At 39.8% G+C, this 24,956-nt stretch overlaps 1 long non-coding RNA gene across 1 annotated transcript in view; it reads right to left on the minus strand.

Annotated features, from left to right (window-relative positions):
- Positions 1–3,994: 3,994 nt before the first annotated feature.
- LOC130159201 (uncharacterized) overlaps positions 3,995–24,956 on the minus strand; it is a 182,815-nt gene continuing 161,853 nt past the window's right edge. Inside the window, exon 5 of the long non-coding RNA XR_008825658.1 lies at positions 3,995–4,064. This is a non-coding gene — a long non-coding RNA (uncharacterized LOC130159201). The remainder of the gene's footprint in view (positions 4,065–24,956) is intronic.

Raw genomic sequence — 24,956 nt, forward strand, 5'->3', positions numbered from 1 at the left:
TTGCAGATAGAACCAAACAACAATCATAAATCAGTAAAAACCTGGGAAAATGTTTCTACAACAGTCCTGCCTAATGTTGGAGAAAAACACCATATCATATCTGCAAATTATTCCTGGTATTCACCAGTCTGAAAAACGGTTTGAAGGGATTGTTCTCCAGCCGCCCCTGGTACTCACACTGAGTACGGCTGCTACTACCTGGGGCACACAGGCTGATAAACTCTGACCCAAGAGGCCACAGTTTCCACTGGTATAAATCCAGACTTAAGTTTAAAAACCACTCTTTCATTAATCTGATAGCTCCTTTTTTCTGCCTGTAACAGCTGCAAGATCAACTAAGATACAAACACATAGAGTTTCAAAAACTCCACAAAAATAAGTTTGTATTTCCTCCTTGACCACTGTTATTTCTCAAGATTGTTCATTATTTACTTCTTCCTGAGTATTTCTTGTTTGCCATCTTAGTTCTTTCCTGTTTCCCACATTTTCCATCCCATCTCCTCATACTTTGTTTTCCCCTTTCCTCGTTCCATAAGATTCTCTTTCCATTTTTGCCCTGTTGTGCATTCCTAATTTTCCTTCCCACGCTCCCTAACTGATTGCCTCTCATCCTTCCTGCAACCACTTACATTCAGTTGTCCCTCCTTCCCCTTCACGACCACTAACCAAAGGCACCAGAAATTCTCAAATTGCACCATTCTCAAACCATTCATGCAAACATTACATTTCCTATTTTGACTCCAAACCTCTCACTGTTGTCCTTTTTCTCTTCCTCAACTAAAAAGACACTCCCTTCCCTGTTATCACCACCTCCTTTATCCATTCAGATAAATGAATTTGTACTAGACCAAAGCCCTTAAACTACTTAGATTTTGGGATAGGCAAGGCGGATTTTGAAGGGATAGATTTACTACTGTGCCACTCACTGCCTTGAACCTTTTAAGTCTTTGCCCAATCTCACACACAGAGACAGAAAGTAAAATTTAAGAAATGGGTTTTTGCTTCAGAATTTGCAGTCTGTTAGGTCTCTCTTTTCAGTGAGAGGGCTCTGAAAATCTAAACCCACTTCTTGATGAATAAAAGACAAATATACCTCTGAGTCCTTCTAATGCCAACAAAGACACTAGGTATTCGTCCACTTATTGTTGAATGTTCATTTAAGCCACATACTTCTCTGAAATATTGGCTGGAAATAGTCCAGTTGCTTAAATATAGGCATTGCTTAAATTCCTGTACTTCTAATGTGAGAAATACAACAGGTGCTACTTGCTACACAGGGTAGGCAGAATAAAGTAGCCTCCTATTGCGCCTAGAGTATCTGGAAGACTCTGGTGGACATCACTGCAAGCAGTTTTCATAAATGTTGTTACAGTGAAAGAAGAGATATTGCAGTTAATATTAGAGCTTTTACGTTGACCTTGTGTGAAAAAGACATTGTCCTGTGTGACAGAGGGTTTAATAGCTTGCACTGAAAAAAGGGTAAAAATATCCCAGGCTGTTTTAAAATACTCGGTATACACAGTATTTTCACTTGCACACAGGATTCTTGTTACAGTTAACTTTGAACCAAATATAAGCACTAGGAAATTAAAAGCAGGAATATCCGGACAACATAGCATTTGGCTTTACTGCAGATTGCAATGGTTTCTGTTGACATAATTACTGCTGAAATCTACTCCTTCACAGCAAGCACATTCAATATAATGCAAGAGCCAAGAGAAAAGAAGAAACAAGGAAGGCAGATATCTTGGGTCAGTTGGGTGGCCAAGCAAGAAACTGTTACTGAGAACAGATCAGAGAAGCCTGTCATCACTCTCACCTCCCATGCACTTCCTCTGGAGAAGAACACAGGAGACACACAGCGACGATTCGCCTGCTCCCACGCACCCCTTCCCGCACACGCATGCCCATACACTCCCAGATCTCAAAGCTCAGAGCTCTCACTAGGACTTCCAGTGGCTGAACTTTCCTCTTTTGTGCCAGAAGTGAGAATTGTCTCACAGAGCTAAAAAAAGGTGTGTTTTACTGCTCAGAAAATTGAGAAACATTCAAGTCTTGTTTTACTGCTCCTATAATGACAAATTCGATGTTAACTTCTAGGAGGCTAAATTTTATACAGCTCTGTTTCATGCAGACGTGTTTGAAAAGCTGTTCAAAATGCATCAATAACTTACCATTATCTACCCTGCAGGAAGTATCAAGGCACTCAGAGAAACTAGCGTGGTAATATAAAATAACTTTCAGGTGAGTTGGGGGTTGTGAGGGGGTGGCTATTAGGATACCATATTTATAGCATAAATCCTTAATCATCCAACAGAATGCTTCAGCATGAAGCAGAATCTAACCTGCAGTTTGTAGGACAGAGACCCATCACTTGGAAGCTCAATTTTACTAACTGTCTTTTGTCATCAATTATGGCAAATACAGATTCTGTTTCCCTAACATGAGAACTTCTATCTAGACACATCCTGACTTATATTTAAGGGAGTATCTCAAACAAGGATTTACTTTAGAGTCAATAAAACCGTAGTGTTAATCCAATTTCACAGATGCAGCCAACCAATTTATTACTCCAGGGAAAAGTATTTTTTCCAACCTAATGATGAACTAAATAAGCAGCAATCTCAATTGCCCATGATCAGAAATGTTTAGCCCTAGTAGCTAATTAGTAATATTTACTTGCAATGTCACAAGAGTGTATCACGAGTTTGTTAAAACTTATTAGACTTTTTTTTTTTTTGTAAGGCGAAAGTCACCTTTAAATGCACACTTTGCAGCATTTTCATCATCACCACCCCCGCAGTGGTATTGCCTAAACACAAAATGCAATAATTTTTTGGTAAAAATCAGTATCCTTTGTCATCGTTCATCCTTCCAGTTTTGACTGACAGGAAGTTTTCCATCAGCCCCCTCTGAAACTTATTTCCAGTCTTCCATCCCCAGAGTGCTCTCTCAGTCCCTGTTAACACAGCAGTTCCCTCAGAAGGTAAATAAATGACATCACTCTAGACAGTTTGTTCAGGTAATTCCGTAACATTATCACACAAGTTTCCTTTTACTACAGGTAGGTAACAGTGGAATAACAAGCAAAATGAACCATCAGGGAACTTTTCTTGTATAAAGCAAACATTGTAGGTTTTGTAAAGGAAAAGCTTCCTAAACGGTAACTGAAGACACATCTACTCTAACGTGCACCAAAGAATTCTCTGTTGGGTTGTTTTTTTCTTCATTAAATCAGTGTTTTACACAGTGATTTCCCCCCCCCCCCCCCCCCCCACCTTTTATCCCTGTGATCTAGAACCAAAGAACTCAATCACAATCTGAAGAAAGAGGCAAGATACTGCTGCTGCTGTGTGTATCACTGGCATACAGAATAAGACTCAAAACCTAGTGAAAATATTCAGATCTATATTACAGACCAGATTTCCTGCAAGGAAAATGATCCAGTGTCTCTGTTCAGATTAACTGTTTAATATTCTGTTGGAATACATCACACAGATACCCTGGCAGAAAGAACAGCATTTCCACAAGCTTAAGTACAACGCAGTCATTTCTCTGCTTCAATACCTGCATGCACATTGCGGTACAAGGTTCCTACCAGTGTTTTTAGTCATTAAGTGTCTTACGCAGCTTTTACAGAGCTTTCTACTCAACATGAAGAATAGGTTATGTCAACTACATTTTTGGGGTGGGAGGGAGATGGTGTACTAGTAACTTTATGAAGAAGCCTGCCACATTTCTGTGAAAAGGCAAAATATCTCATAGCTACAGCAACGGTTCATTTTGATTCTTTTGTAAAAGCTATCGGTCAACAGCCAGTAAAGTCTGTTAAATGTATGACGCTGTAAGATTTCATTACCACCAAAAATACCAATCTCCTGAGCTGACGAATTATCCCTGACAATTTATAGATACGTTCAGCGGACGTTTGCTACTACCATTTTTTATGCCAAATGCATTTTGTCTCTTACCAAATAGAAACTGAACACCCCATCCAATATCTCTTACCAGTCAAGTCTTTCATTATGCATAGCACTCTCTGGGACTCAACGCTTCTTGCAACCCTGAAAGAAAAAATGTTGAATAGATTATATTATGGGGCTGAGTTTTGATACTACTTCAGATGATCTGATAATCCTGAAAGAATATATTTGCTAGATTAATTCCCCATAAAATTTTTGGGCTACTCTTTACTACAACAATATTCCTAGTTGTAACACACATGGATGTGACACTTTATCAACACTAGCTGCTTGCATCATCATAGACCTCACTGAAACTCTACATGTGCAATTTGAATGCAGATGAACACTGGCTATTTTTAATGCATCTTTTAACAGACATCTAAAATGCAGAAATTCAACGTTTATCTACAGATACATCATGCTGTTCTTTTCTATTTAACTGAGCAAGAGGGTACTAAGGCTTCCATTACAAGGATTTAAGCCAGAAAAACATCATTCTTCCTTAAAAGTTGAAGTCCTGGGTTTTATAGTTGGTGTCTGACCTTGTAAACATACGTTTTGTACTTGCCAATAACAGCCCAAAGTTTTGTCCCTGTGATTAACTGCACAGTTGATTCATAACACTGAGCCAGCTCATTAAACTGGCCCAAGGCTAAACATTGGAAATAGCCTAATCAAATATCTATAAATTACACCTGCAGTTAATTGTGGGTGTAAATCTGGATCTCCAGAATTGGAAGCCAGATCTTACACATAGCCTTACAAACCAGAGCCACCCTCTTGCCTGCATGGAAACCAAGAGCCTTCCCAGCAGAATGGGAGGCAGTTCTGGTACAAACAAACCACCGAGAATAAAGCGGGCAGTTACTGTTTTCACACAAAATCAGATTCCAGTAGGAAACAGAAAAATTTTGCTCTGAATATTTAATTCACTTACTTTGTTTGGAGTGCATTTTAAGTGCTTATATTTGTAGCATCAACACATTTTTAGTAAATACCTGTTTTCTGCTTTAAGCTTTTGTTTGATTTGTTATTTGTTTTCACCTTTTACTTTTCAGAGAGAGTGGCGCATGGGTTTAGAAAATTGAGCTTGCTGGTCTCAATAATTATCCCCACCATTCTCTCCCCTTTATTTTTTCATCCCATGAAAATTCAAAGGTGGGGTTTCTTTTTAACACAAATTTAAAAGCAAGCTACTATACAGTAATTAAAAAAAAAAAAAAACCAAACAAATTATTTTTTTAAAAAATAAGGATTTATTAATTTCTTCTAGGAGATATTAACTGCATCTGCCAAGTGACATATTTTTAACTGTTGGTATGTGTAGAGACACTGAGTTTAATTGATAACTGGAATTACAAAAATCAACAAGTTTTAGGATTCAATGGAGAAAACAGGACAGAGTAGTTATAGTAGCTTGTTAGAAGGTTGCAGCACTACGACACAGCAACATACACTGAAAAGGCATATGTATAAAAAAAAAAAAGAAACATTCATTTGATTCACATTCAATTCACTTCAGCTTTGTGAAACCACTTAGGGAGTGATTTCCAGCACCAGACTGATGACTCTGCAAAATCTCCCTGCAGGCACTAGCGCACAAGGTGAGGGCACAGGACCTGCTTAAAGACCTGCAGGAGCACCTTCTCTTTGGAACTCCAGGAATTAAATGTTATGGCCATGGAGGCAAGAAATGCACATTGTGTGCGCAAGGGACAGTGCTGAACTACCTTGCTTCATAAACTTCATATGGCGCTATGTCTTGACTCCAGATTACTCAACCAACTAGCCTTTCTTTAGCTAGCTTTGGTGAGTTACAAGACAGCCAAGGCACTGCTGTTCTTCATCCCTATTTTCCAAAATAGGTGAGGAACAACACTGACTCGGAACCAAAAAATACAAGTCACCATCTTACCAGTAACATAGCTCAAAGGAGGTTTTGAGTATTGGAAGAGTATTGCTAAAAGAAAAAAAAAAAATCAAGTAATAATAAGAAGGCAAATTAAGTTAGAAATAAGTACCATTAAATTGATAACCACAAGAAAAACTCCATTAACAACTCCACTGCTATTAATAGGATGGAATAGTGTTCTCAAAAGACGATAGAATCTCAGGTCTGTGAACTAATAGTAGCACTTCCTCAGTATTCAGTAATACTGAAACACCCTAAATTCCCAGTGCTATGCAAAAATACAGCAACAGTAATGTTTTTACTTTAGTTTCTGAAATAAAGTTTTTAAGAGATCGTATTTCCTGATACATATCTTCCGGTGGGGGGAGAAAGAAAACGCCAAAATTAAAGAGGCTAAAAGGTACACATAGCTGATAGCAAGAAGAAACTAAAGCTGAACAGCCAAACTCTTATTCACAGCACTCTGATGTTCCTGTAAAAGGATGAGTCCTATTAAAACAGAACATCAGCATCAAAGGGAACGAGTAGAGGTTATAAAAGGAACACCAAAAAAAGCAATGCATCTCAAAAGGATTCCTGCCAAGGAGATGCCAGCTGTCTCCACTGCATCTACTGTCCCACAGCTTAATAAAATACATGGAAATTATTATTTTGCAAAGAATGGTGCTGTGATTAGGTGAATCTATCATACGACGCTTTTTCTTACAACAGTGCAGATTAGAAACATCACATTCCTACAGCTAAGGAGACATGGAAAAAGAAAGGATTACAGATTCATGGAAAGATGGAGTACTGCTATTTTCATTCAGAGCTCATAAAAAGTTATTTCTTCCCTCTTCAGCAACTGTTTTCACTCTTAGATAAAGAAGGTAAACTGTGTGGAGTATCTCCTTCATCCTGTATTTCTTATACAACCAAGACTCCCATCAACTTCTGTAAATCCTTTAACCTTGTGGGGCAAATACATAACCAGAGTGTCAAGTGCAGAACTGTAGCTATCTAACAGTCATACCAGGATCAATGAAGTAGATATTAACCAGGGAGTGGAAAGAGAAACAAACAAAAAATTACAACATCTTATGCTCACATTCAAAATGGGCAATAAAACTGACAACTAAAAAAAATAATTAAAATAGTTCCCACCCAGTTGCTTCTTTAACATGTTATTTTCCATACAGTACACACACAGCCACGAACAACTCCCTTTCTAATTAAGATGTTGTATTTCCTCTGTCTGGCTAATGAGTATCTGATCTGCACATATCCTAGAGTTCTGCATTAGAGTGAAACACCAGATTGCTCCCTTGCCTGCAAATCAGGCTGTGCTGGCTAGGGAGTGTTACAGTGGTGTTAAGCGAAATTTCCGTGTTCAGCCATCAGTCAGGACATTATGCAGAGGCAGGCAGCAGTCTTTGTCACCTTCTACTTTTACAAAGCAATGTAATTTTGAGAAGCAAGAATATTTTTTAAAATAGAGTTGAATAGTAAGAAGAATGAGAGACTGCCTTAAAACGTCAATCCCAGAATACCTGCAGTAGCTAAAACGCTGTATAGAATCAAGAAAAAAAAAAAGAAAAAAAAAAAGAAAAAAACCATCATGTTTTCCCTTGTCCACCTGTTGTGAAGAATGAGTAAATGAAGAAATGAGAAAATGACTGGTTTAAGCACTGAGAGTGTCACCAGGTTAAACAGCTCAGTCATTGCTCTGTGCTCAGCTTGTGTCACACTGTCCTTGGAGCAGAGGCTGAGTGGGAAGTTTGCCTTCCAAGGGACAGAAAAATCCTAACTCATTGTTATATTTCCCTGCCGCACAGTCTAACAGAAGGTCCTCTTTGCCCTGACACTGGGCTCCCTGACTGCATCCATGGCTATACAAGCAAATTTACAGTTGCAAATCCACATGGTTAATATCTTTCCTTTCTGAATTTATCACCCTTAAGCATACCTTTTGCTAGTGAGCTGACCACATCACTACCCAGTAGAAGTTGTCTCTGCAGGGAGAAGGACCATAAAATATACTGCTGCTTATAAATTAGTTGCACACGTGGATCCCTAACAATTATTTTCTGTCTGCAATGTACTAAGGTTTTCAGGATTGCATTGTTTGTATTATGGACCAAACTCTAAGAAAGGGCAAGTATCCACAAGCCCACCATTTTCACAGCTGCAACAGCTAGCCAGATACTCCAAAAATAACTGGGAAACTACTGATGCAAAATGAACAGGCCTCTGTGTACTGTGAGAGTAAGCCATATTCTTCCCAAGGAATTTGCTTTTGCCTTATTCCCAAGTGGAGGTCCCAGCATCACTGCCCTGGGGCTAGATATGAGACCTGATTTTTGCATAGGATGTTTTCAGTCGTATCAGCAGCGGCCTTATTTTAAAAAGGCTGAAGCTACGCTTCCTAGCTGACTGAGGAGCAAACCCGTTTCAAAGGGCATACGTGTTTCTGTCTGGCTGCACAGGATGCTATACTGGACTCTCCTGCACATGTGCACACTGTTCAACCCTCCACTAATTGCCACAAATTACAAGCACTCAAGCGTGACCATCTAGTGCATTCAGCTGTTCATCAGAAAAAGCCTAAGAAAAGGGAGCAGATCCAGAGAACAAAGCATGAGCTCCAGGCCACAGGCAGTGTTACGGGCTCCAGACACTGTTGGACAGAAGTTGGCCTCCCTTCTTCTGGAAATACTATTTTTCCCTCACACGTGCTGCCTCTGAGATTTCAAAAGCAATAGAAAGCACAGAATAGAACAGCCCCTAAGGCAAAGGGGAGGAGGAAGGATCTGGGACATCTAGGAAGGGGAGCAAAGCAAGGACAGTTGCTTTCTGAGTATAAACTTTGTCATGGTTTAACCCCAGCTGGCAACTAAGTACCACACAGCCACGCGCTCACTTCCCCTTCGCCCCCCATGCGGTGGGGAGAAGTGGGGAAAAGGTAAAACTTGTGGGTTGAGAGAAGAACAATTTCGTAACTGAAATAATAAGAACAACAATTCCAATGAAAAAGAGAGAATGAGAGAGGAATAAAACACAATGGGGAAAAAAAAAACCCAAACAAACAAACAAGTGATGCACAATACAAGTGCATCTGGTCCCCGAGCAGTGATCGGCAGCCCCCAGCCAACTCCCCCCAGTTTATATACCGAGCACGACGTCCACGGTATGGAATATCCCTTTGGCCAGCTCCGGGCAGCTGTCCTGGCTGCTCCCTCGCAGCTCCTTGTGCACCTGCTCGCTGGCAGAGCATGGGAAGCTTGAAAAGTCCTTGGCTTAGGGTAAGCACTACTTAGCAACAACTAAAACGTCAGTGTGTTATCAACATTACTCTCATACTAAATCCAAAACACAGCTCTGTACCAGCTACTAGGAAGAAAATTAATCTACCCCAGCTGAAACCAGGACACCCATCCACTGGACAGATTAATGAACTGCGTTTAGAACTCAAAGCCATTTTCCTTCCTGATGCAGACACAGCCTTTTACCCTTAAATTCACCATCACCACCACCTCTTTTTTTAGAAATGCAACGCCGTCCCAGCAGTTTGGAGATCTCCATACAAGTACATGTTTGTCTGTACTCAACCTAATGCACTGACAATTCCATACCAGGCTACACTTCCAGCCAGCACAGTCTTGAACACAACCAACAGAGAACAGCCTTCTAACACAGATTTTAAAACCACCTTTCAGGTTTTTTACTCCAGTGTAACAACACTCCAGTGTAACAACTGGGGAAATCTGCCTACACAGAACGTGATGGCCTTACTGCACATTAGGTCTCTTAGCCACTTGAAAATATATTCCATAACAAGTGAACAGTAAATCTCGGGGATCTGGAGACAGGTAATATGAATGACAACTACTCGTAAACTGTTTGGAGTGTCTGAACAAGTACTTAAGCCTTGAGGTGCGATATGAATTATGCCTGGACAATTCAGCTCTCACGTATGTAGACTGCTGCTGTGTCCAGAAGGTGTCACATTTATTGAGCACATGCAATCAGTCCAAAATGCCCTAGATATGTCAAAGTTAATTCATCTACATATGTGCTAAACATAAGCTCAGGCTTTGAGACATCTAGACTTGCTCCAGCCAGATACAATTATTGTTCAGAAGTCCCAGTCATCCATGTGACAGATCTCCAATCTCTACAGACCAGGACTCCAGGCAACAAAAAAGAAGCAGGTGAAGAATACCAGGCAAAGGCCAGCCTTGCCTTCTGCAGCTGGGGCCAAGCCCTGCAGAACCACCACAAAGAAAGCCTTCACTGCAGCCAGTTCAGGCCAAGGGATGATTAAAAGCAGACAAAAAAATCAGGGTTTGGGGATCTGGATACAGCACAGCAAGCACAATTCAACTGCAAAAGCCACACTGGGGTTGTGTAACCAACCTACCAACTGCAAGACTGAGTAACTGCACGTGAAGCCATGCTCCAGTGAGCTACAACAAGGCCTCACCTCTGCTAACTTAACTGTGTTATACTGCTGCCTGGTTCAGCTTCTCCTCCTTTCTGAACCCACAAAAATTCTCTTGCCCCCCCTTTTATTCTGCTTTGTTTCTTCCAGCAAATATCTGTCACGGGTTCTCTCCAGATGTTACTGATTTCTTTCTTGAAAGATCAGGAGGTCCATCCACACACTCATCTTCAGAAAAGAAACTTTTTTTTTCCATTGTCTTGTGTTAAACATATTTTTCCACTTTGTCTGGGACTTCCAGGCAAGCATTAGTCATAAAAGTACAAAGTATTCCCAAATGCAACTGAAATCAATGGGGTAGCAACAAGGTCTCCCTCAGCAGATTTCTACGCCAACAGTATCATATATATACCATACCTGCCTAGCCTATTAATAACCTTTTAACTCCATACCCTCTTCAGTTTATTCTGAAGTTTACTGTTGCTTTCCCCCCTGTCCAGCTGTCCCTCCCCAATGTATTTTGAGGAGATCCAGGCGCAGGAGCCCCCAGGGTGGCCTGCACAGCTGCTCTAGCTCCTCCACGCTAACACAGAAGCTGCACTACAGGTTTGAGGATCTTACACAGAAACTGCAGTGGCATCTAGAGCTCCAGATCAACGGTAAGAGCAGCTTTATCTCTAAAATGGATATGGATTCTTTCTTGCAATGGATTTCCTCATCATGTTTGTATTAGGCTGCTAATTAAAACAGAGCAAGCTAGTTTCTTCTTTCTGCCACAGTCTCCAGATTGATCTGTCCTAGAAAACTGTAGCAGAGGCAGTCATTTATTTTTTTTTCCAATCTGGTGAGTAAGAAGGAGAAGCAGCAATCACGTACAAGAAAAGTTAACATGGTACAGACAGACCCAGCCTTCCAAGCGAAAAGGTATAAGGTAGTGCCATCGCCCGTACAAATTTTTCTCTCACTTCAAGTTTTTAAGGGTTGGGGGTCTTTTTAGATCTGTCTTAAAAGGTATCAAGATATTTGGCTACACCCTTAGTAGATATGAAAAAAAGGAATCGGTGAAAGAGAAAAACAACTTCATAAAGCACATGCAGGAGGAACGCACATGTGGCCACAGACCTGACAAAGCCCAGAGAAGAGTCATAGCCCTGTCAGTTTTCCGGTTGCTTAAAATAGCAAATACACTGTTTAAAATTGCTGCATTTAATTTCTTATCTTCTCATCCTCCCACAGGAAGAAGAAAGGTGTCAGCAAAGGAAACCTGAAGTGTAGAATCCAGTTGTACACACAGCTACTCCACTTTCATACTTTTTAATCGAGACTTTGTCCCATAACAGTCCTACAGTTAGATGAAGAGACTGGTCCAAAAGGGCACAACACAGTTTAATTGCCTGACCCCGGGCCAGCTGACCTTCCATCAACCCACCGCTGGGCCAGCCAGTGTTTTGTTGGCATCAAAAAACAGTGATAGTACTGAACTATATTTAGTTGCATTACATTCTCTCACCTATACATTGTGTTTGGCCATTGAAGGACAGAATAATATACAGTCCTGATGCCACAAAATCCTCCAGCATATTTCCTGCTTTGGAATGGGAATTGCAGTGAATAGCAATGAGGTTCTGCTAAAGAAGATATTCTCTTTCTGTAAAGTACACAAAATCAGAGAGGACCGTATTTTTTTTTTTCTTCTTTTCTGAAAATTATTTATAAGAATAGATTTACAAGAACAAACCCAAGTATGCTCTAGAATGGAATATTTCAACCCTTGTTCAAGGTACTATTCACTATGACTTAATAATTTAAGTGCATCCAACACTGCTTGAAATCAAAATAAAGAAAAAGCATGTGAAATATGCTTAGAACTACTTGTATTTCCCTTATTAACAGCATATTTTTCATGCCTTATTTATCCTTTCTGCTGGCATATCTGCTGCAGACTTTGAATCAAAGTAAAGCTATGTTCTTTTTTATTGCCAATTTTGACTGGATCCCTGATAATAAACCATTAAAATGACAAGCAAATACATAAAACAAATGGAATCACTGATGTTCTTGAATATAATAAGCACACCTCTCCTCTTTCTCTCTTGTCTTATATCTGAAGAGGATTTTTTTATTTTTTAACATAAGCCATAATTCAAAATTATCCTACTTAGGCACCAAATCATTTCTACAGCTAAGTCTTTTGGAGTTTCATACTACATTCTGTACAAAATTAAGTGAAGGTAAAACTGGTGCTCATTTGTGAATATGTTCATACTGTTTCTCTGTTTATAGACTATTTTAAATTACTCCAAGCTTAACAAAATTTAACACAGAAAATATTTCCTGTAAGAAATCAAGCGTCCAGCAAAACTGTCAATTATCAATATGATTTACTGGTCAATTCTAGGGGATGCTTCTACATGGATCTGTGTTCCCCCGAGTCTGTGGCAAGCTTTATCTTAGCCTTGTAACCTCTACAGCTTCCACACCCAGGGCTCCACACGCAGGTTTGCATCTTCCAGATTTTGACCACATTATTGAGGTTGCCACCTCAGAGCTCTTGTATCAAGACAAGAGAAACATTCAGCACATTTTACTGGAAGTTACCGAACTGCAGATAAAGGAGTAAGATAGCTTGAACTGATCTCACAAGCAAGCTGACAGCGCTCGCCTTGCTGGAGCAATACATTACGTCTACGCCTCCCTAAGTGTCTGTAAGCTTTCTAACCACTATGACCTTCATGCAGCTCTCTTAGAGAGACTGGAACTCAAGACCACCAAAATGCAAACCTCAGGATAATCCAGGATTCAGCAATTACTGCTCTTTGAAAGCAGTCCTTGGAAATCCTCCCTAGTATGGCCAGTCACTTCAATCACATGGAAAATGAAGAGTTTCCACAGAATTACGCCCATTAATGCCGATACCAAGCTATTACATTGGTCTGTAGTCCAGACCACTGTACTGCAGATATCTTACCAAGCTGAGTCTTTGTTTGTTGTTCCTAGAAACACACACCCTACAAAATGACTTCCAGCTACAGAAGAAACAGATTTATTTAAAAAAAAAAAAAAAAAAAAAAAAAGAAGAAAAAAAACCCAATCCCCTACATCTTAAACAAGAGTTCATTGATTAAACAAGAACCTAAACTGGTAAGTCCTTACCCTTGTACTGCTCAAGACATTTGGGCCAAATTCTCAGCACCATAAAGAAATTCATATGAAGTAACTTTTCATCAGCTGGGAGATTTACAATGTAGGACCTAAACACGGAGTCACAAAGAATGTGGGACATGCACACACATTTTAGAATTTGCACACCTGGCACACATGTAATGCATTTGTTTCTCTCAAAGCAAAATCACAGAAGTTAAACAACATTCCTGATTTCTGAAACTTCTTTGCAGAGAGATAATATTTCTAGAATCTTCTAGTAATCTACAGCTTGTTAATTGTGGTTTAAATTTGCTATAGCTTCCAATCCCCACTTAAAGTCCTTGAAACATTTGTTCTCATTTCTGTTTGGTTATTTAGCGACCATTATAGTTATTTTTCTTGACAAAACAAACAAAACCACTCAACTAGATTGAACTCAAGCTGTCTCCAGTCCAACACACTACAGCAGCGTAACCTTGGGGATGCTTTCCACTCAGTAGTAACAGCTCCTATTACAGCTCTAGCAAAAAGCCACACAAAACCCTGTGACTATCACATCAAGGCTGTTTCAGCAGAGCCATTCCATACTCCTGAAATCAGGACTTGGTGGTCAGCAGCGGCCTGAAGTCTGGCGCTGACTGGGGGCTTCCAAATGATCATTCTGCTTTTCAGACAATAAGCTTTTCCCTTTCACTATACGAATCCCCAACCCCTGGCAGACGTATAGTTTTACAAAGACAGAATTAGTAAACATCTCAACAGTTCAAAGGATACCTAAAGATGGCTCTGTCTCTAGCCCATCACACTGCAGTGTGCACTGGACAAGTCAAAAAGCCCTGCTGGGTAAAAACCCAAGGACTCCAGCTGCGGACCTCTGGAATAGACTGACCAGTCTGAAAACATGACAAAGAATATTAACTATATATTGCTTATAATAAAAATAGAAACATGCCAACTTCTTTTTATAAACAAAAAATATCATGTGTAAAAAGTGAATTAAAATATCCTCTTCAGAGTTCTAGAGGATACATATATTTACTGCTCCTGTTAATTAAAATCTGTTTGGGCTTATTCCTACTGTCCCTAGAACCAATGGAAAGACACCCTCCAACCTGCCTTCTGGCCTATACGTTACAGACAAATCGGGTTTAACATGTTATTGCCCCTTGAAAATGCATATTACCTTCCACTTAACAAGCTTTGAGTCAAAATCTACCTTCCTGTTATACATCATTCACCTGTGGGAAAGTCTTGCCAGCATTACCAAAACCTACTTTAGAGAACAACCAAATTTTATAATCCAAAATAGCTCATCATCTTAAACATACAGAGAGCTTAGATAGTCACATATCCACCTTCCAGCTGCCAACAAGCCAGGGACACCATGATGGTACATTTAGGGTTAAATTAAGATCTTGGAAGATGGTGGAGACAACAGCCTGATAACTATATTTTACGTTCTCAGGATTTTTTAACCAGCTGTGTTTTCAACAACAAATTCTGAATCCCCTTAAATTGGGATGCCCTTTGCCTTATTTGCTCTTTTGCTTCTGAACTTTCAGAGCTCACATCCTCCAGCTCTTCTCCACAGCCACAGAAACAAACAAATAAACAAAAAAAACCCCTTAAATGTTGCACAAGCTCAGAGTGCACAGTTCGGCAGCAGATGGTTACAAAGACACAGTAAAACTTAAATGAAAAGGAATTTAGAAAGAGAGAAAAAGGTTCACTGCTGCTCTCATTCAGGGTGAAATCAGGGTTCTCCCCCACCCGAACATGCCGAGTTCAACGTCCAGCTCGGTTGGGACTTACAGAATGCTCAAAGGTGGCCTCGCTTCCTCCTGCGTGAAACCCATTTGCTATGAACACGAACAGCATTCAGAGCTGCTTCCAAGTTTTTTCATTTCATAACTCAAGATACAATTTAAAGGGAGTCCCATATTGATGTAAGCAAGGTGTTTTAAGTCATCTTATGGTTTCCAAAGAACTGCCTTATGGTTTATTAAATTGAGAGGGGGAGGGCAGTAAGCAGTGTCACTGATCTGGCTCATTGTGTCAGAATAATGCAGAATATAGCTGGTCATAAAATTACTACAGCCTACATGTGCATAGTAACACCTGTCACGTACATAATAATATCACCAACAGCCTGAGACTTTCTTTCCACAAAGACTGTTTTGCTTTCTCGTGTATTTTATCACTTTCTAAGACTTCAGGTTACTTCTGTGTGGTGCTTTTCCCCATCAGTAAGAAAGCCTTTCTCCCTAAACTGTAGGGGTGCCTTTGAAATGCACACATTGGAATTTATTCCCATTACAAACCTGCTGATCCAAACAAGCTTACAAACAGCAAGACCCATGTCCTGTATTTGCTAGCCTCCTCTTTATATATTTTCAGCTTCTTCCCACGTCCTCCGTTTGCCTGGCTGATAACATGTGCTATCTGGTTTGCTGTGGCTGCTGCCTCTCAAAGCAAGCATGGATTGAGTTCTGCCTGACTTTCCCCGAAGGAGCTTTAATATAGGTCTTTTTCCTCTAGCTGAGGATTTTCACCAAACTTGGGGGAATTTAGTACCTCTGCAGCCTCTATGTTACTGTCAGCTTCAGTGGAAGCAGGCCACTGGGTTCAGTTGTTAGCAGGGGACTAATGCACAGGCAGGCAGACAGGTCTACTGTGTAAAAGCGTGTGAGTACTGAAAGTATGAAACAAATCAGTTAATTTTTTTAAAAAATCAACCAAACAAAACAAACAAAAAACTACCACCTACCACCACCCAAAAAAAAAAAAAAAACCAAAAAAAACCCACTACCAAAAACCTACAGTCTTTTGGCGAATCTTAATCTGAATGTGAAGGATATTAGGGCATCTCCAATTCCATAACACATAGGATTTAAAACCCACAGAAGCGATTTAGGAGCCTTTTGTAAATGGCACTGAGTGTGGCAGAAGGCTGTACTCGCAGGCTGTACCTGCGCAGGAGCAAACCCAGTCTTCCCAGCTGAGGAAGCTCAGGAGACATTGGAATCTGGAGGGCAAGGCAGCATCAGAAAGAATAGGAGCAGGACAAGAGAAACTGAAAGTTACACATACGATGTTTTATAAAATGGATTTGTCCTACCAAAATTTAAGTCTGAAACAGTATTTGAGCTTTTACTTTTCATTTATTTCAACATTCTACATCACGAATGCTATAATATAAAAAGCAATTCAGCCTTAATTATAGTGGTTTAGCTGGGTTGCTATAATTTTCCTGTCCCTTAATTCTCCCCATGTTTATAACTATCTAAGAGCTTAAGCTCTGGTAAATTTTTTATTCTTCATAATTGCTAAGCCTGAGCAGAGCAATAAGAGCTCCATGCTTAGCACTTCCTTCTGTAATCTAAAGGCATACTGTGCCAAATATAAGCCACTTGAAATAAGTCACTGTGGGTAGCAACGTATATGCTTTAACTCATGGTGCATAAAGTATCTGATGTCATTTTTCATGTCACCCACATACCTATTCATCTCAAAGCCTACCCCACTGCCAGACACAATTGTAAGACACACTTCTACAGCAGAAACACTCTTCTATTTTTATCCTGTTGTTATTCCTTCGTTAAGTAGTTACAAGCTACTTTTTCTACAGTTTGATTTTACTGGAGCAATTCACACTTGGAACCCAAATAAAAAGAATTCCTGTGTGTTACCATGTGCCTGGGACACGATTCACCAGACCTGTGAAAGCGAAGGATGGCAGTGCCGGGGAGCGTGAAAGAATTAGATCCTTCACCCAGCAGCTTTCTCCTTGCAGAAGAGGGTAAGCTTCCACTACTCTCTCCCCAGAGTCTATACAGGAAAACAAGCAATCCTTTTAGCAACAAAAAATAAAATGGGCTATCTTTGGTCACAACAATGTGCAGATTTTGCCCCAAATAGGCAAAGAATTGAAAAGATACATTTTTTTAAAGAGTGGGGAAAACCTTAGGCAGCATACAAGAATATGGGAGAGATTAAGGAAATTATTTCAGATGTTGCAAGATCTCAAATTAAACAAAAAAGAAAAAGTCCCCAACTCCACTCAGGAGGCAGACATTTCCTCAGAATTCCCATTTGACCATGTATGAGGTGGCTATTGCTGATGTAAAGTAATATTCCTGCTAATCCAACTCAGATATTTTGTGAACAGACCAGCTTCTACAGAACCTGAGAGAAGTTAAATCCTATGTGCACACCTATGCAATCATCTGAGCCCCTCCATGGAACCTGCCACCCAAACGGCTGTATCCCTCAGAAACACCCCTTCTCATGCTTGTTGACCATTTTCATTTTCCCCCTTTCATGTATAACTTTAATTTTCAAAATTTTTGCCCAGGGCTCTTTACTGGGCTCAACTGCTTTACACAACTGGAGCCATCCTCCTTTAGAGCACCTCACTGCGTGCTCTGACCATGCCCAAGCCACTTTTTCCTGAAAGTTCCTCATCTAAGGATGCGTGTGTCAATGTCTCAGAAAACAAACACACACCTGATAACACAGGCTGGCTAGAAAGCACAGATTTCAAGGCCAGTTTACAAAGGCTTCCTCACCAGGGCCCGAATCTCCAACAAACAGCTTGCCGCAGCTTCAGTTTACAGAGTTCATAATTGTTCTGGGAGGTGCATTACAGAGTAATCAAAATGATAACAATTCTCAAAAATTGCAGCGGGTTGTGTGGAAAGATTAAACAGCTTGGTCTTATTCTCACTGGGAAACAGGAGACTTAGCAAACACTGAATTAACATTTTTAATATCATGAAGGGGAATTAATAACATGATAAATATGGGAGGTGGAAATCAAGTAATAACCTATCGACAGCAGGTATTCTGCTGCTATCTGGAGGCTAACAAAGGAAGAAATATTTTTTCTTGTGAAATCGCAGTAGGGAGCAGAGCATGCATGCAAGATTCATGCAAGCAAGACAGTAAACATGGGGGGATGAAGCAGTAGAATACAGGGGGCCATGCAAAGTCTTCACAACCAGCTACACACCAGAAACTCTGCGACTCATTTTAGAGGATTTGATACAAGTGACATTGTGCAGCAGGGGCAGACAGGTGTGATGCCCACTTGCATACATCTCGTCACTCACAAACACACACAAGAGGCAAATGAATACTTTCCGTGATCGCACATCCATCCATCCACCCAAAATGGTAATTCCCCACTGGAGTACAACACATGTGATACAGTCTTTGTTTCTTTTCACGTGTAAGCAAAATAATCTCCAAGCAGTGTTGCCATCATGTTTAATTTAGATGTTAAAACATTCTGGAAACCTTGATGTGACATGAATGATGGCTCTTAAAACATACTCCAAAGCTGCCTCCTAGTCTTTACGCTAAATACAAGAACTTGAGAGGAGGAAAATAAAAGCAGGCAAGGTTTCATTCACTTTCTTGTCACCTATTTAGTCATGTTTACTTTTTGTTTAATAATTTAAAAAAGGCAAAAACATAGCCTTGTATCATAACATAACTAAGTATTTGGAGTTAACACACACAGACCTGGGTAAAATTTTCATGCCACCCTTAAAAAATCAGCATGGCTCTCAGAAATATGCATCCATTCCCCAAAAAAAAAAATCTGCATCTTCTCAGCACCGGGCCATATAGGATTAATGCAACCTACAGCCAAGGCTAAGTATATCAGCTAGTTTTAAGTCACAAAGCTCAGGTATTGCTAGCGTAGTAGCTGTTGCTGCTTATATGGCATTCCTGCTGGAATATCCATCCAGCTTCTTAAGTAGATTTTGCAACTCTCTCCAAAATCCTAAAGGTCCTGTGCTACCAACATCGGCATTAGTAAGCTGGAGCTAGCTTAGGAGGGAGAAGCAGAGAAGTAAAACATAAGCTACAGGAATATATATACAAAAAATCTGTGGTTTCAGACTTGAACATCATTGAAAAGGGTTCTTTGCTTGATGTTCAAGTCTGAAAACACTGATTTTAGTACAACAAAATAACAGTTTTTATTTCATGATTCAGCTATAGCTGAATACAGAGCATCTGTACACAAGGGCCAAATCCTGTTATCAAATACAGCTACTGTTTTGCTCTGAAGCAAAGCTGGCATGCAAGGAAGCCAAAAAGAGTGCTGGGCTTTCTTCAAGTCACCTACGAGCATATCATTCACACAACACCACTGTAAACTAACAAATCCAGCTCCCCATGCCCTGGCATTATATTAACCTCTTAAATTATTTACATGTTTGCAAAAATTGTTGTCATTTTACCACTTACTTCCTTTTTTAAGGTAATTCACTTGAGCTTCATAATGCAGAAGTGACAAGACGTGGGAAGAAAGGTTAAAAAAGCCAACCGATCCTGTTCTGGAATACAATTAACAGTACTTTACTTTCACAGGGCAGTTCTGGCTTCGTAAACATAATGATAGCTTTACTCCAAGGTTGAAATGAGAGGGCATTCATTTTTATTACTAACATACCTTGACAAAGGTTCCAAGATCAAAGACAGACTGTCAGCATAATTGTAAAATAATACTTTCTTCCCCACTTTTAATTACATGAAATAGCTTTTCTATATTAGTAATAACATTCCCCACCATTAGAGTAAAACTTGATTAAAGGCATCGCTTTATGCACAAACACAGAGGAGGTTTGTATAACAAAAGAATGAGTTACATTTTCAAATTGCAAACCGGCAACAAAACTAAGAAAATGTGCTCGCTTCAAATCCAGCCAAATCCAGGCAGTTTGAAGCAAGACTCTGTTCCCTCTGAAACTTTTACATCCCCAAGAGGCAGTTGCCACAAATTTAGCTTGAAAGGCCTGCCATGCAAATGAAAAGTCTTATGCTCACCGAACTTCTCTTCTGAGAGCAGATCACCCTTCTCACAGAAGAAACTGTGATCCCAAGTCAGATCCAGAGCCCGCTGAGCCTCTCTCTGTTAATTTCAGTGAATTCTGGAGGAAAAATTTCTTCACTGAAAGAGTGGTCAAGCATTGGAACAGGCTGCCCAGGGACGTGTCGGAATCACCATCCCTGGAGGTGTTCAAAAATCACATGGCTGCAGTGCTTAGGGACATGGTTTAGTGATGGACTTGGTGGTCCTGGGTTAACAGTTGGACTTGATGATCTCAAAGGTCTTTTCCAGCCTAAATGATTCAGTGATTGTATGATACCCTGCTGTTACTCTGCCCCAATATTGTTACTATATCACTAGAACAAAATAAACACACAAAAAAAGTGCTAATTGTTGTATTAATTCTTCTCAGTTTGACACGTCGTTCTCTCCAAGAAAATGCCTTGCATTTGGACATCTGAAGGATTAAGTTATCTAATATTTTCTGCATCCCTGTCTTCCACGACTTACATTTGATAGCTTTGGTCCAGCCTTACTCACTGAGCCATTTCTGCAGACGATTAGCCCTCTGCTGAAAAATATTTTGCATTGCTTTGATTGCATTTAATAGAGAAATACTGTAGTACAAACTAAAAACAAATTAATTTAAAATAGATAAACTTTTATGGATGCATTAAAAAAATTAAACAAAAAGACAATTTGCTTTCCACATGAATTATTTAGATGTTTTTGCAAGAGATGAACTAACTGCAGTCATTTCATAATCCCCAAAGCAGTAAATACAACAGCTCACCAACATCACAATCACCATTTGTGCCAGAGCACATGCAAGCAAGTTACAAACTTTTGCCATATTTAATGTGGCGATTACACTTATTTTTTCCAAGTTGCCTTGCCCTGTAGTTGAAAGGGCTGGGATGGTGCATCTTCTCTGTGGAGTAGCATTGTTACCCCATTAACTCTGTTAGCAGCAGATCAGAGAGGAAGCTCTCAGAGCAGTTGCGCGTAGTCTCCTCCCAAGCAGGGATATAAGCACGTAAGCAATCCAATTATTTCAGTTGGAACTACTCAGACATTTATAATTAGGCATTGGACATGCATTGTTAAACTACACATAAAACAGTGAGCATCCCACAGCAAAGTTCTTGGTAGTATCTTAACCACCATTTTTACAAGGGTGGAAATGGGAGCAGATGAATGTGTCTGAAAGGAAAAGTCATCTAGAAATCACGGAATCACGGCACAGCTTTCTTTTAAAGGTTACTTGCCTCTGTGTGTAACAGCCGTCCCTTGTGATGTCTGCAGACCTGCAAGTTTCAGAAATGAACAGTGCATCTTGCACCTTATTCAGAAAGTCAGTGGCCTTAATTCTCAGTTCCGTGCCTGCCTTCCACCATCCTGGCACCAGCGTGGAAAAGCCACTTGAAGAGACCAGAACCTACAGCCCAGTGGCCAGTGCATGGCCAGCAGCAAGTCAGGGCTGCAGCTCCACCTTCCCAATTAGTAAAATCACCCTTCAGTCAGATCAGGGGCAGACAAGCTTTGGCCTTTCCAGACCTGTGAGAAAGCCAAGACCTGAGGTGCACATAGTTTGGCCATGCAACTTCCAGTATTTGATCTATATTTAATGCAAAAACACATATTATTTCAGCAGTACACTCAGCCTTTTAAAATACAGCCTAAAGTACACAAGCCAGTTACACGGCTGGACACCCTCCCTATACCCCAGTCTGCGGTGGAAGTCCGCTCTCCAATGTAACAGACCCAACGGCACTGTCACACATATGCTTTCCACAATAGCTCCTAATATCAATACAAAAAAAGTAAAAGAATCCCAAGAAGTAATAAATCCTTTCTCCGGAAAGTTAAGATGCCTCATATGGGAGGAAAATTGGGTATCCAGCAATTTTAGAATTGTTTAGGAAGACAGTGTTGTATTTATTTCTAATCTAGGCAAGGAAAGGAAAAGGGCTCTTCAAAAAAAAGTTTGTTGCTCAATATGGTCTTCTGCAGTAGTTTAACTTCCTTTATTATTCATTGAAAATTATAAGTGAAAGCTGGGAGTCACAAACGTAAAAGAAGGGCAGCTACAACTTCAATTCATATAAGAAATCTCTCTGGAAAACATTCTTATTTTGTCTCAGCCTCACCTCCCAGTAACAAAACCATAACAGTTACAACTGCTGTCCTCTTGTGTACCCATTCTCACACTGGAAATTACAACTAAATTACAAAACAGCTTGTCCAATACTTGTGAAAATAAAATACACAGTCCACTCCACCACAACTAATTAATCTTCTTAAAACTGCATCCCAGAGTGATCAAATGAGACATGAGCTCTTTCATGAGAAAAAAAATCCCACTAGAGTTCCTTAACATCAAATGTAGCAAACAGCAGCGTTTCAACGTTGGCATCACCATGTTTGAACCCCCATGTTTGCATATGTAAGCACACATTTGCATGTAATCATTTTGTATTATTAATATTTATTAATATTATTATTCGAAGGTAGCAGTCTACCTACGCTCTGCGAGAGGTTTGTATATATGCAGGCAAAACCAGCTCATGAAATGAACCATAAGCAATCTATTTCTGTTTAAGTTCATTAAGAGAAGAAAATATACAACCACCTTAAAAACCAAGCAAAAAACCACACTCCACCTCTCAGCACTTACTGCTCACAACAGCTCCGCTGTGAAGTTTTACAGCATAGCACTTCTTTTGTCTACCCGGTCCTGGGAACCCTTTTGCACATTTTCATATAGTTTGTATTACATATGGAAACTTCAGCTTCTCTCATGAGACACAGTTCTACAGCTATTTTCCCTAAATAATAGCCATCTGTTCTGAATGACCTCCCCAAACAACTCGCTTTGTTAATGGCAACTTTGCTACAGTTAATACACCAGTTGGGATTACTCCAGCCAACTTTCCATGGGCCTCCATTGTTATGAAAACCTATTATCAAGCAATTAAATGACAGCAAGAATGTAATAAAGTACAACAGCTTTACTTGTATCATTATCCTGGGTGCTGATGTTAATGAAAGGCTATCGCACCCTAGACTGTAATTTCTAGATACTGTCATACAGGAGAATAACTCCTGTCAGCAGCTATTTTCAACCTTAATGGTTTGAGCAATTACAATCCTTGCTAAAACCCTTCCCCAGTATTTTGCCCCAAATTAAATTAAGGACAGCTCTGAGATTATCTTCAGGGTTTGCTGCTGAAGGCCAGGTGTAAAGCACACAAGGCTAGTCTTACCTAAATCTCGTCCAGTTTTTGAAGGTATTTGTTTGTTTGATTTCTTGTCAGACAGGCAAGCCTCATGGAGGCGCATTCACAATTGCTCATCCTCTGTGTAAATGAAACAATAAACCAGCTTTCTAAATTCTCTATTCTGTACTTGTCTCAGTAGAAAATAATGAAGTTGAATTACCCTTACAGTCCTTTTAGTATCCCTCTGGCAGGTTGGATTTCTGGCACGACACCTTTCCTTTTCTTTTCTCATTTCTAGAACTAAACATAAACTTAAATAAACCTCTCTGAGAAACAAGATGCACATAATTGCCACAGATAACACAAGATGTCTAGAACATTTCATCTTTCTAAATTGTCCTGGATTTGAAATTTATGCAATCAGCATTTTGTATTTCTGATATATAACATAGCAGTAGGTCTAAAACAAGTTCTTTTTTTCCCCACCGTGAAAATAATCTAAAAATTTATGTTGACATGAAGTAGTACTTTCTCTATCACTGAGACGATCCAAGTGCAGTCATACTGTTTGGCATAGATTCAGCTAATATGCATTTATAGCTCTCCTTCCTTGACAGAAGACAGTATATTTACCAGACTGTATGTGCAGTTAGGCTAAAGTGTTGTTTTTCACTGGGACTCATAACCTCTACTATTTGGAATATTTATTTTCTTCCTAAGATGCAATAGGGAAAGTTTATGCAACTCACTATATCAATTCTACATCAATACTACATACAGGCTTCTTCCAGATAGCTGATCAAAACAACTAGACAGAAAAGCTCCCCAGTATAAATTACCAGATGAGAGACAGAATATGAATGAACTCTTCATTCATAAGTATTTTCAGATTGTTTCATAATTCAGGTGATCTTACCGCAACTACATTACTTATAAGACAGAAGTGTTTGACTCTTATCTAGTTACACGGGCAACATGTGAGTACACTATCCCAAGAAGGTCCCTTCAGAAGGAGTTTTTTTCCAAATCAAGTGAGAAACGCAGGATTCGGTTACACCACTTCTTAGAGGAGATGACATTTATGTTTGTTGCTCTTCTCAGAAGAAACCACAGCAGCTGCCAAGCAGGATGGACAGGCGTGGTAGTCTCTCCAAACCCACGCCCTTTGCCATCCCATTACACAGGGACAGTCAGAACCACTTTTCTTTCCTTCGGGCCCATAATCCAAGGCAGCAATGGGAAGAACTAATGTGATACCTTATCCCTCCTCACTATCCTTCACATAAAATGATGTTAAACTAATATTATACTACTGAAACATTATCTATAAAAATTGTAATAAAGCACAAGGGAAGCTTATAATATATAGGAATGCTCACTGTAAGTTTCTGCCTACTGGGAAAAAGAAACAGGGAAATAATACACTAATATAATAACACAGATCAGATTG

The sequence above is a fragment of the Falco biarmicus genome, chromosome 15 (genome assembly GCF_023638135.1).
Source record: "Falco biarmicus isolate bFalBia1 chromosome 15, bFalBia1.pri, whole genome shotgun sequence".
NCBI lineage: Eukaryota > Metazoa > Chordata > Aves > Falconiformes > Falconidae > Falco > Falco biarmicus.